The sequence below is a fragment of the Sinohyriopsis cumingii genome, chromosome 8 (assembly GCF_028554795.1).
Source record: "Sinohyriopsis cumingii isolate HCF-2022 chromosome 8, ASM2855479v2, whole genome shotgun sequence".
In the NCBI taxonomy this organism is placed as follows: Eukaryota; Metazoa; Mollusca; class Bivalvia; order Unionida; family Unionidae; genus Sinohyriopsis; species Sinohyriopsis cumingii.
Window position 1 is genome coordinate 107,377,991 of NC_142968.1, and position 13,139 is coordinate 107,391,129.

The window sequence follows — 13,139 nt, forward strand, 5'->3', positions numbered from 1 at the left end:
AGCTGATTGGTTCGTCCAAGTGATCTATAACACTGGCATCACGGGAGCAAAACAATAATACATGAGCGTTGCACTGTGCCTACCTGTGCCACTGAATGAGACATGCCACTGAGCGATATTATTAACACACCTATGTGGAAATTAAATGTGTGTGTGTGTGTGTGTGTGTGTTTTTAACGTAGTTTTAACAATTTTAGTCATAGCTCTACGATGTATATGCATTGTGAGTTTATAATGATGTCTAGCAGTGGGGCATCATGCCACAGACATGTGGCGTCGTGTCCCACCCAGTCACAATACCCTGACACCAGGCTGACCAGTCCTAACGCTAACTTCTTAATGTTCAGCATTAGAAAAACAAATTTCTAACCAAAAATATAATAAATCAACATTATGCCCTCGACACTCTAAAAAGGAAAAACATCTACTAACGTTTTAGAATGCACGATTGCCCGTGATGCAACTCTTGATATACATCTTGGACATAACAAAAAAAATGGTTCATTTGGCTAAATTTGATGACAAAATTCATCCGTTTTTGGTTCGTCTTTTTATATTTTGTATCGCGTACATTACGTCTGTTAGGTCCTCCCGCCGGATTCGGTCAATGTGGGTATGTGAGAAAGCTTGCCAGTAGCTTCTCGTGGGTCGGTGGTTCTTTCCGGGTTTTTTCCGGGTTCTTCCTCCACCATTAATACTGGCCGCCATGTATAGCCTATCGTGTGCTGAAAAATGGCGTTAAACCCTACAACAACAACAACAACAACAACAAAAGGTCCTCCCGCCAAATGGTGACCAACATGTAAGTTCACATGCGTTCGCACTTTGAAAGCCACGGACTATGACGAGCGCATACAACACTTATATATGTACTCTTACAAATTAAGACCACAAGCGCGTGTGTGCATGTTTTAACTGCATTTTCTAGTGATTGCCCTACAAGCTTGCTTTCAGGCCTGTGTTTGTTTGAAAGCTGCAGGGAATTTTCTATTTAGTCACCGGCAATTGAATATTCCTATGATCGAGTGTGCAGATCTTTTTATGCTGCACACTGTAGTTGCTGCGTGCACCGAATGCAGGCTATTTTTTTTCTGCATGTTTACGTCACGCTTAGCAAATCCGGCCGGGCCTAACACATTATTTGTTTGTATAATTTGAATCATGACGAATGGGTTTCGAAATAATTGGCAAGTTGTTTATAGGGTACAAAGTTATTGGCAAATTGTGTATTGGATAACATACTAAAATTCCAACCCGGATTTTATTGTGTCAATTCTACGTTTTGCCCTGGATAATACTGGTTTCTGTTGGTTATAAAATGTGAAAACGTGTAGATTATATTCTTGCCCGTGTGGCGTGGAAATTAATAACGACAATCTAAATTTGTTGTTTACTGTGTTTCTTCATGGAATAAAGGATTTATGAAGATTCACAAAAGGTCTGAAGGTAAAGTTTCTTTCTAATCACCGTATGAAATAAATCTCTCATACACGTTCTTATGTCTTCTCTGAATGTCTGTCTATCTACATAAATCTATCTAAGTCTACCCCTTTAAGCTGGTATTTCATAAAATGTGTTGTCGTACACAGATATTCTCTCTCTCTCTCTCTCTCTCTCTCGATCCACACACACACACACACACACACACACACGGGTCAAGAGGAAAACATAGCTATCCGTCAAGCGCAACAAGCTCTGTTAATCTTTTGGATTCTGTGGAAGAGGGGAAAATGTTTCCTAGCCATGTTCTTGTTTATGAACTCACATATCGTTCAGTTATCGCACACTGACGCTGTATGCACCACAAATCGAGTGATACCTGTTACGTCATACTAAACTCAATTTTAGGAGCAAAAACGTGAAGTGAAAACACCTCCCTAGAGAAATCAGCGAGTATTTCGCTACACCTAAATATGCGTACACTTGCTAATGACATGCTAGAAATAATTAAAACTAAATCATTCGAAAAATAAAACTTCCACTAATATTTTGTTAATTATTAACCCAAGATTTCTGTGTCAGCAGCGGATTTTCCCTCTTTAGGTGATACAGTTCAATGAGTTTCTCTCTTTATAGAACAAAATCATGTCAGGCTCACTAAGTTTAATTTTTCCTCAATATTTCCAAAAGAAATATGTATATGACGATGAAGGTAAATACTCAAGATGACAACAAGATATAGATGATGTGAGGGTCGCGGGTTCGATCCCCGGCCGAGTCATATCAAAGACTTATAACAATGCTACTGGCAGCTGCCTCGATTCGCGCTCAGCTTTAAAAGGTTAGTGTTAGGATTGGTCAGCCTGGTGTCAGGATAATGTGACTGGATGGGATACGAAGTTACATGTCTGTGGCATGATGCCTCAGTGTTTGACCTCACTAGAAACGGTCACACTGCAGACATTATAGCGATATAACTGATTTTTTTTTATAAAGCTGCGTTAAAAATCCAAATCACCCCCAAGATATACGCCAATGCAGATACGATAGGTGACAATAACTTATTAGCCACTCCGCGTGTCTCTGTCTGTCTGTCTGTCTCTCTCTCTCTCTCTAACTCTCTTTCTCAAAAGTATGTCAATTGACAGGTAGGTAGATTATGTGCAATTATATACAAGCGGTTGGTCATTCTACATTTGGAATATGGATACTGTAATGTGATTCATGTCATATCATACGTACGTAATGTCGCTAACGTAGATATTTTTTTCTTAAATAAATGTTATTCATATTCAGGCAAATTAGCCTGAAAACCTAGTAGTGAGAGCAGAATACTACCTTCATCCACCCAGTCTTTAAACTGCAGAGCGTGCTAATGCGTAATTGGATCTTTTCAAAATTGTTCCCATGTCTACCATGTATACCAGTTAGATTAGCATATGTCAATGACCGCTTAGGTTACTGAATGATAACTTGTGATATAGGGCAATTGACCCCTCATATTTGTTCCTTTCACTTGTATGTGAAAGACAAGCCTCGTATTAAATTTGTACATTTCACTTGTATATGAAAGACAGGCCTCATATCAAATTTGTACATTTCACTTGTATGTGAAAGACAAGCCTCGTATTAAATTTGTACATTTCACTTGTATGTGAAAGACAAGCCTCGTACTGCCTCATATTAAATTTGTACATTTCACTTGTATGTGAAAGACAGGCCTCATATTAAATTTGTACATTTCACTAGTATGTGAAAGACAGGCCTCATATTAAATTTGTACAGTTCACTTGTATGTGAAATACATGCCTCATATTAAATTTGTACATTTCACTTGTATGTGAAAGACAGGCCTCATATTAAATTTGTACATTTCAACTGTATGTGAAAGACAGGCCTCATATTAAATTTGTACATTTCACTTTGCATATGAAATACAGGCCTCGTATTAAATTTATACATTTCACTTTGTATATGAAATACATGCCTCATATTAAATTTGTACATTTCACTTACATGTGAAAAGACAGGCCTCATATTAAATTTGTACATTTCACTTGTATATGAAATACAGGCCTCATATTAAATTTGTACATTTCACTTGTATGTGAAAGACAGGCCTCGTATTAAATTTGTACATTTCACTTGTATGTGAAAAGACAGGCCTCATATTCAATTTGTACATTTCACTAGTATGTGAAAGACAGGCCTCATATTCAATTTGTACATTTCACTAGTATGTGAAAGACAGACCTCATATTAAATTTGTACATTTCACTTGTATGTGAAAGACAAGCCTCATATTCAATTTGTACATTTCACTAGTATGTGAAAGACAGACCTCATATTAAATTTGTACATTTCACTTGTATGTGAAAGACAGGCCTCATATTCAATTTGTACATTTCACTTGTATGTGAAAGACAGGCCTCATATTCAATTTGTACATTTCACTTGTATGTGAAAGACAGGCCTCATATTAAATTTGTACATTTCACTTGTATGTGAAAGACAGGCCTCGTATTAAATTTGTACATTTCACTTGTATGTGAAAGACAGGCCTCATATTCAATTTGTACATTTCACTTATATATGAAATACAGGCCTCATATTAAATTTGTACATTTCACTTGTATGTGAAAGACAGGCCTCATATTAAATTTGTACATTCCACTTGTATATGAAATACAGTCGTAAACAATTAAGCCAGAGGTATATGGGACGGAAACCCTGGTGGGGGCATAGGGGCTAAGCCCCCTGAAGCTACTGCCTCCCACCCCGCCTATTCACCTGTAAAATATGAACTGGCATGCAACAGTATAATTATAAAATATGAACTAGTTTTAAGCAATAGTATAATTATAAAATATGAACTGTCTTTATGAAATATTATAACGTTGATCTCATGCAATCAATTATATTTTTTCCCATTTAACATTTTTGAATCATATCTCTACGATGTCCGTAGTGTGGCAGTTTATAGTGATGTCTAACCCTGGGGCATCATGCCACAGGCATGTACCATCATATCCACCCAGTTACATTATCCTGACACCACGCCGACCAGTCCTAACACTAACCTCTTAATGCTTAGTGTCAAGCGAGGCAACTGTTAGTACTATTTTTAGCCACATTTAAATATGTAATTTATTTACTGTCAGTTCAAGTGATCACCTGATAGTGTGACAAAGAGAAAAGTACATTTATTTGTGTGTAAGCTCTTTACGTTGTTTTGAAAATTTGTTAACTTCTGTATTTTTTCTTTATCTCATGAAATGCCATTTTCTGTGAATTCTATTCTAATATACAATATGTATTTTCGCACCAAATTTTGGAGGGAATCAAGCCTAACTTTGTGATAAGCTTCTAAAACTAGCATCACCAAAGGTCAAGAGAGCATTGACTTTTCTTCGATGCCAGGTTAATCTCCGTCATGTCAGAGATTTTGATTTTAATCAAACGGAGAGTTTATTTTGCCGCTCGGTATTGTCAAGGTTTCAGTGATATCCTCGCATTCCACTGTACCATTAGATCAAACCTCTGAATTTTATTATCATTAGTTTTCTTTAAACAAAGTGTCTGTCAAACCCATTTTCAATGCTGGTTGATACTTCCCAAACTGTTAAGATTTTGGCGGACGTACATCTGACAAATACGAACATCTGACAAAAATGTGCAAGAACAGTTTCTTATAATATGAATGGTATTGAAAATTAAAAACAATTGGAAACGTTTGGTCAGTGCACGTTTACTTTTAATGTTATTCACGCAGCTTTGTAATTAAAACAACATGACTAAATCATTTACTTTCAATAGTCTGACACTGTTGCGTACGTTGCTGATAGTTATGACACGTAATCTAGTCATTGACGATAATCAAATTATTATGATTTGATAAAAACCATGCGCTTGAGGGAGATTTAAAATAGTTATTATTTATATCCGAGAGATTCCTAGCACTAATGTAATGATCGAGGACGTTTCGATTGGGCTGCTACTCTAATATCATTCTGATCACCTCGACTATTTTTGCGAGACAAAAAATATATCGGCACAGTATTTTTCAGAGAAAAAATACGTTTTTTTCGACGAAAATTGTCACAATTTAATTGGACATTTTCATCTATTTTTCGATTAACTTGACCATGCGATCGCTCGAGAAGTAGCAACTTAAAAAAAACGGATGCATTCACAACTTCCTAGTAAATCCTTGCTTCGTAAATAGCCGAGGTGGTCAGAATGGCAGATGTCAGCACTAACTTTATAATTTCACGTATCTTTAGACATTATGGGAATGTGGACGTGCAAAAGTGCACAATTCCGAAGGAGATTTGACGACGGAAGTGCTCCAAAACAAAAAAAATGAGCAAGTTTTAGGCTTTGCAAAAACGCATGTTATCTCCCTTTTTTTGTACGGAGAATTGTGCTTTGTTTACATTACAATCAAATATCCATTACACAGACAATATCAAGTCGTAAAAATAAATGTAAATAATGGAGCCACGTATTTGTAAATAATTTGTTAGTTTTAACATAGAGGCGTGGTTTCCGATTTGGTCGGCGCAGGGATATTATCCGAAATTGGATGCTAAATCGACAGGAGGTGCTTACTTCGTAGCGACGGAGCTGAGTGCTGTGGACGTAAATATAAGAGGCATCCGTAAGACTGACCACGAAGTTGCGAACGCCGTCATATTTCTGAAGTGCTTATCGGATCATAGGCGGAAAGTACCGATCGTGCTCCAGTCGGGAGATGTAGTAGTATAGATTATATTTATCCAGCCTCAATTATACAAGTGCACAACACAGTTAAAGAAAATTAAATTCAGCGTAATTTATTACTTTGCTACCTACACCAAGGAAAAGTATATAGTAACATAGAATGGTCTATTACCTACAAAAATTTACAAAAGGAATGTACCGTATGAAAGGAATGTACCGTATGAGCAACTCTTTTTATGCTAACAACACGCTTTGGTATGCGAATAAATTTAGTACATGTAATTCCATTAGAAACGTTTTCGACCGCTCCATTGGCCTAGTGATTAGAACGTATTCCTCGGATGCGGGAGATCGCAGGTTTGAAACCCGTCCAAGTCATACCAAAGATTTATAAAAATGGTACTAACAGCTGCATCGCTAGGCGCTCAGCATTAAGGGTTAGTGTTAGGACTGGTCGACCTGGTGTCAGAATAATGTAACCTGGTGGGACATGATGTTAAATGTCTACGGCATGATACCCCTGTGCTAGACATCTCTATAAACTGCCACACTGCGGAATATCGAGCGATATGACTGAAAAATTGTCAAAGCTACGTTACACACACACACACACACACACACACACACACACACACACTGTTTCCTCATTTAAAGCTTTTAAGATAAAGAAAAGAACGAGACGCATATGTAGACCTTCCGAATATCTGGCTTAGTATAGTCTCTTTTATTTTGCATACTGTCTCAAATCACGTTGTGCAAAACATTTGATCATGTTCTACATTTGATTCAAACCACGTTTTAAAGATATACAAGATAATAAATAACAACTATTTCATCCAACTTTAAAAAATTAAATCGATGGTATTCTCAATGCTGACTGAAGAAATGCAGCATCATATAAGCTTTCGATTGACTATGTAATAATACCATACCTATCCCAACTATCGACGCAGTGGCTGTCATTGTTATTGTATTCATTACCGCCACATTTATCGCAAAACTTCTATTTCATGTTTTTCTCCTCTGAAAAAAGTAGTGATCATAAATGTTACTTACACGTACCTACCTACCTACCTGCCTGCCTGCCTGCCTACCTACCTACCTACATACCCCTTGTTACATTATTCACTATTTCTTTATAATTATATATGAGCGATAGTTGTCGTTCAGGAATATCAGCATATTTATTATCAAAGTGTATAAATATATGTATGTATATCTTGGGTAAAGGTTATTGAAGCTGAATATACTTATATTTCGTTTGCCCTATATAAAACCTTCATGCGTTTCGAGCATGACTGCAGTATTACATCATCATAAATTTATTTTTTTTAAATGTGCGCCTCCACGCTTTTCAATTTGCACGTAAACTTGAAAATGTTTGACATAGTAAATCTCAGTTAAACGTATAAAATCTGTCTTCGGTATTGAGCGGTAATTAATTACACGCCTAGCCGACTTCCGAACACTTTTCACAAAATGAAATCCCGACCCTGTCTGGATTCGTCAGACTTCACCTCGTCAAGGTCATCTGTCTGCTGCTGACTGCCATGATAACTACAGATAGGCATTCGCCGTGCGTCTCCATATCACTTCTCAACAACCATGATCCAAACAATATTTTTTCCTAACTTTTGGGGGAATCAAGACTTCGTTGAGCCATTTTATATGTGACTGCTTGTGAGCAGATAATAACAACACAAACCACAATGAATACGTTCACCATTCAGAAGGCTCATCGGTTATTGCAAAGGTGACACACAACCTGGTGCCATAAGGCACATTTTACTACACAAGGCCAGACGCACCGCCGAGTTCAGCACGTAGCACAAGCACCGATCGTAAAGAACCCCCACAATACCGGACCTTGCAAAAATAATTTCATCAGCTGTAAATCCAGTTATACATTTTAAGAAAAATATAAATTAGGATATTGAAGTTTTCAAATTAAAAAATAAGAAACGTAGTCGCATTTTTTGGGTATTTAAAATAAATAAGTAAAAAAAAAATACAAAACAGGCAATTCATCAACGTATACACACGGCAATAAAGTGCAGTACTTTGGCATTAAGTGGAAACCGATAGACGTCTGAGTAGCTGTGGAATTGCAGGGGCCCTCAGAGGGGCTTCTGTATCAATCTACAAACCTGCGAAACTGTAAACCGAAAAGGTCTTCAATACTGTCCTTATCTGTTAATCTAAAAATTCCGCACCATTGAGATAAAAATAATTGCTAACAGCAAACCTTTGCCTTGAAAGTAACGAGAGAGAGAGAGAGAGAGAGAGAGAGAGAGAGAGAGATGGGGTGGGTGGATTGATACATAAAATAAACTTCATGATTAGATACTAGACTTATTCAAATGAGTAGGAAGTGTATGCGATAAAAGGAAACGTGATGCTCTGAGGGGATGCATATGCTGAGTTGGGCCTAACGTTTTCTTTTTGATCCACCCCATAGTTCTCAATTTCATAAACACATTTATGTTGTGTTCGTGTCGCATTGCCCTTTCGTACGTACGGATTATTTAAACACACATCATCATATGCAGCGAGACAGTTGTGACTAGTTATACTAACTAAAGCTCAAAGTAGCCCTAAATAAATGTCACAGGATTAACAGCCCGAGGATAGCCAGTGCTCATTTTGAAAAAGTGTTTATATTCGTATATGTGTTTTGTTGCAGTTCATTGAACGTATTTCAAAATGTACCTTTCCTTAGGACCACACAGACACTGTTGTGCTGACGTGCTGTAAAACGCTACATACATACATACATACATACATATATATATATATATATATATATATATATATATATATATATATATATATATATATATATATATATATATATATGTATATATGTATATGTATATATGTATATATATATATATATATATATATATATATATATATATATATATATATATATATATATATTATTTTATAGATATACTGTACATGTTTGCTCTAACGATGATTGGAAAACATACTGAAACGTTTGACAAAATTAAACTCATTCTTGAAGCCCTTCATTACGGAACCTCATCAATGAATTCATTTCATTTTTTCATTTTAAAAAATCAATTAACGTTTCTACCAACTGTATGACTCAGTCTCTACAGTGGTAATTCTGTAAATTAACTCGAGAATGTTTCAATCGTAAATTTTAAAACTAGTTAACGCTAACAGCCTTGTCTTCTTCGATTCAAACCCACTGTTAACACTACACTTCTTTACAAAGAGACGATTCTATTTAAATTAGAGGGGCGACATTTGCATTGTGATGCTAGTTTCCATTGGCTTACTTTTAAGAGGCATTATTTTCTGCATTGTCATTGATGTCCGTCGAAAGAGGCCTTCAATGTCTGCAAGCTCCTTAAACCGATCAGGATTTAAATTGGGCCGTTTCCAACAATTTTAAATGCTAACACATCATCCATCCGATTATCTGAAAATTGAAACCTTTTTATTTTCTGAGATAAACGTTGTTTTGGTTCTATTTACTAGTTAATGTTTATTTGTCGGCGGACTTTAAGTAACCGGCGAACATTAATACATCTTTGTGACCCGCTCCATAATGTTCACAGACATAATTTACATTCGAGAAAATAAATCAATGATTAACCAAATCAGCGAGTATGGAGCAATTAGGGACATTAATGCTTTCCTTGACCTTTCCTTAACGTCAGCGTTGGCAAAATGTTGATAAAAATTATTAAAATAAACCCAAATAAATTTTAAAAATTAATATAAAAAATGAAGCTTCAACCTTGTTTTTGTTTCTTTCTTGCTTTCTTTTTCTTGTGAAACTCATGTTAACACAATTGGCTATTGACGTCAAAAACGATGGAGAATTTTACTATAGGTAAGGAATAAGCCATTAATGAATTAAAAAAAAATAAATGAAGAATTTTTTAATATAAAACCGTTAAGAACTCGTTATTTGTCTGTAATTGCCTGATAATTTTACAGCAACGTTGCAATATCAATTTCACGTTTCACTTGTCAGATTTTTCATTGATCACTTCCTTAAAAGAAACAAAACTAAAGATGATTGACTGACGACTTTATTTATTTATTTATTTATTTACGCGTCGTTATTATTATCCGTGGACATACAAGAAAGACTGAAACAAGTCTTATTGTTCTCAAATTACCTATTGTCCTCAGACATTTTTCTTTATTTCTTTATTTTTTCTTTCTTTCTTTTTTTCTTTCTTTTTACTTTCTTTCTTTCTTTCTTTGAAAAAATCTGACAAGACAAATACCAAATGTTCGAAAAGTTATCTCCTTCGTATCCTTGGTCTTTTGAGAATACCCCTTTTATCATTTCCAGACAATGAGTAACTTTCGGACATTACGGGATATTTCGACTGTGTCAGCGGATATTAAAGATGATGAGATGATGCAGACAATAATGTTTCGTACAGTCCTCTACAAATTTACGAAAAACGTACCAACCGTCAGGGCTTTGTTGTACCGAACGAGTACACGGTCCTCTTTATGTCATACCGAATTTGTATATTGTCATTTTTATGTCAAACCGAACGAGTACACTGTCAGAGCTTTGTTTTTATTAGTGTTAGTCTTTTCTGACGATCTTCTAACTCTTATTTTGTCAAAACTTCCCTCTTAGGGAGAAGAAAATTGCTATTAGCATTGGAACAGTAGTTCACAAATTGCAAAAATATTCTTTATAAAAATCGAATTCATTTTATGATATGTCCTGTGAATCGTTTTATTACGGATAGGAAATTCAAGATGGTGATGGAAACTTTAAACTATTTCACAAAATTAAATTGCATTAAACGAACAAATTTATTTAAAGTTATTTGTCTTATCTTATTGATGCAAATCGGTTTTAATACAGCTATATCTTTTTGGATAATAATCTTTATTTCTTATATATATAATACAACTGATTTAAAGAAGAGAAAGGGAGGGGAGAAGAGATGGGTGATAAAAAAGGACGATAAAGAAATAATGTGGCAGGTAGTAGAGGTAGGTCATGTCTACAATGTAGTTTCTCTTTGACGAATATTGCAATATGTTAGTATTTTAATGTAAATCTGCAAATCTCAAAGATTCGAGTGTTTATATCATTTGATAGCCTAGCTAATAAAAAAACAGTAAGATAGTAACAGAGATAGACCATTAGTTTGGGTAATGCATGCAGGCTTAGTCTGGGTACGGGACATTTCTTACAATTATAAATATAATGGTTGGCAGTCTCATTGTCCTCTGTACAAAGGACTATCAGAGCGGAAAATTTAAAAATGAATCCTTGTTTAAATCAATGTAATTGTTTCACATACTAACATAAACTAATGATAATTTTCTGTCACCAGTGCAGGACTTAGTTGCGCTATAACAGATTCATGTACATTTTTTGTCTTGGAAATCTTGGAACTAAGACGGGGAAGAATAATATAGAATGTGAAATATGTAGAGTTTATTAAATTTCTTGCTTCCTATAGTTTGAGCCAGGCCCGGACCTAGGGCAAGGCGAATGAGACAACCGCCTTGGTCCCCGCGCTTTCAGGATATCAACTCCGCAATACATTTTGTTTTTGCTTGGGGCTCCGCTCATCGCTTGGTGCCTTGGGGCCCCGCATGCTGTTGTGGGCCCCCGCACATCCTGGGGCCGGGGCTGGTTTGATCCTGTTCGTTTCTCAGTAACTCTTGTTAGAAGAAGCACTACGGATAAGTCTAGCAACAAGTCTTACACGTTGAAGTATTTTGAGCCTTAATGGATAGGAGCCAGAGCAATTATCCCATATTGTATCAGCATACTCTAGGACAGAGCGTGTAGGAGCAATTATCCCACATTTTGTCAGCATACTCTAGTACAGGGTGTTGCAATTATTCTATATTGTACCAGCATAAACATAGGACAGGGCGTGTCAGAGCAAGTATCCCATACTTTGTCAGCATGCTCTAGTACAGGGTGTTGCAATTATTCTATATTGAACCAGCATAAATATAGGACAGGGTGTGTAGGTGCAATTATCCCATACTGTATCAGCATACTATAGGACAGAGCGTGTAGGAGCAATTATCCCATATTTTGTCAGCATACTCTAGTACAGGGTGTTGCAATTATTCTATATTGTACCAGCATAAGTATAGGACAGGGCGTGTAGGAGCAATTATCCCATATTTTGTCAGCATACTCTAGTACAGGGTGTTGCACTTATTCCATATTGTATCAGCATACTCTATGACAGGGCGTGTTAGAATAATTATCCCACATTACATCAACATACTATATAATAGGACTTGTCAGAGCAATTATCCCACATATCAGCATACTGTAGACCAAGACTTATACAAGAGAGATATATTGTTTGTAACGATTTCCTGCCAAGGCCAAGACGTATACAAGAGAGATATATTTGTTTGCAATGATTTCCTGCCTAGGCCAAGACGTATACAACAGAAATATATTGTTTGTAATGAATTCCTGCCTAGATTCTTTTCGGATGCATGCAAGTAGATATTATTAATATGCTGTCCTAAAAACAACCAGAGTTAGTTGATGTTAAATCAAGGTGTTTATGATGTTCAAAAAAAGTGTAGAAGCTCATTTTTAAAGTCGATATTTGTGTGTGTGTGTGTGTGTGTGTGTGTGTGTGGCAACATAACTTCGGTATTTTTTATATTTGATACACACATATGGGTACAGATTTTCTCTATTTGGATTTCTACTTGCAGATGAAGACATGAAACTTTCCCTTTTTCGACAAAAATTGGAAACATTATAATAAAGTGATATTCACTTTCATTGTTGATAGTTGGCATATTAACTTCGTAGCTAAATGCTTATAGCTCCATACAGTTGTCCTTAGCGTTAAATTCCATGATCGTAACATAGTTGCCATTTTACCTACAAACGTGAGTCTCGGATTCCGCCAATGTGGGTATGTGAAAAAGCTTGCCAGTAGCTTCTCGTGGGTCGGTGGTTCTTTCCGGGA

At 36.0% G+C, this 13,139-nt stretch overlaps 1 long non-coding RNA gene across 2 annotated transcripts in view; it reads left to right on the forward strand.

Moving 5' to 3' along the window:
• The first annotated feature begins 601 nt into the window (after positions 1 to 601).
• Positions 602 to 13,139, forward strand: part of LOC149794329 (uncharacterized) — a 77,711-nt gene continuing 65,173 nt past the window's right edge. For both annotated transcript variants that reach the window (XR_016423012.1, XR_016423011.1), the window contains exon 1: positions 602 to 1,446. This is a non-coding gene — a long non-coding RNA (uncharacterized LOC149794329). The remainder of the gene's footprint in view (positions 1,447 to 13,139) is intronic.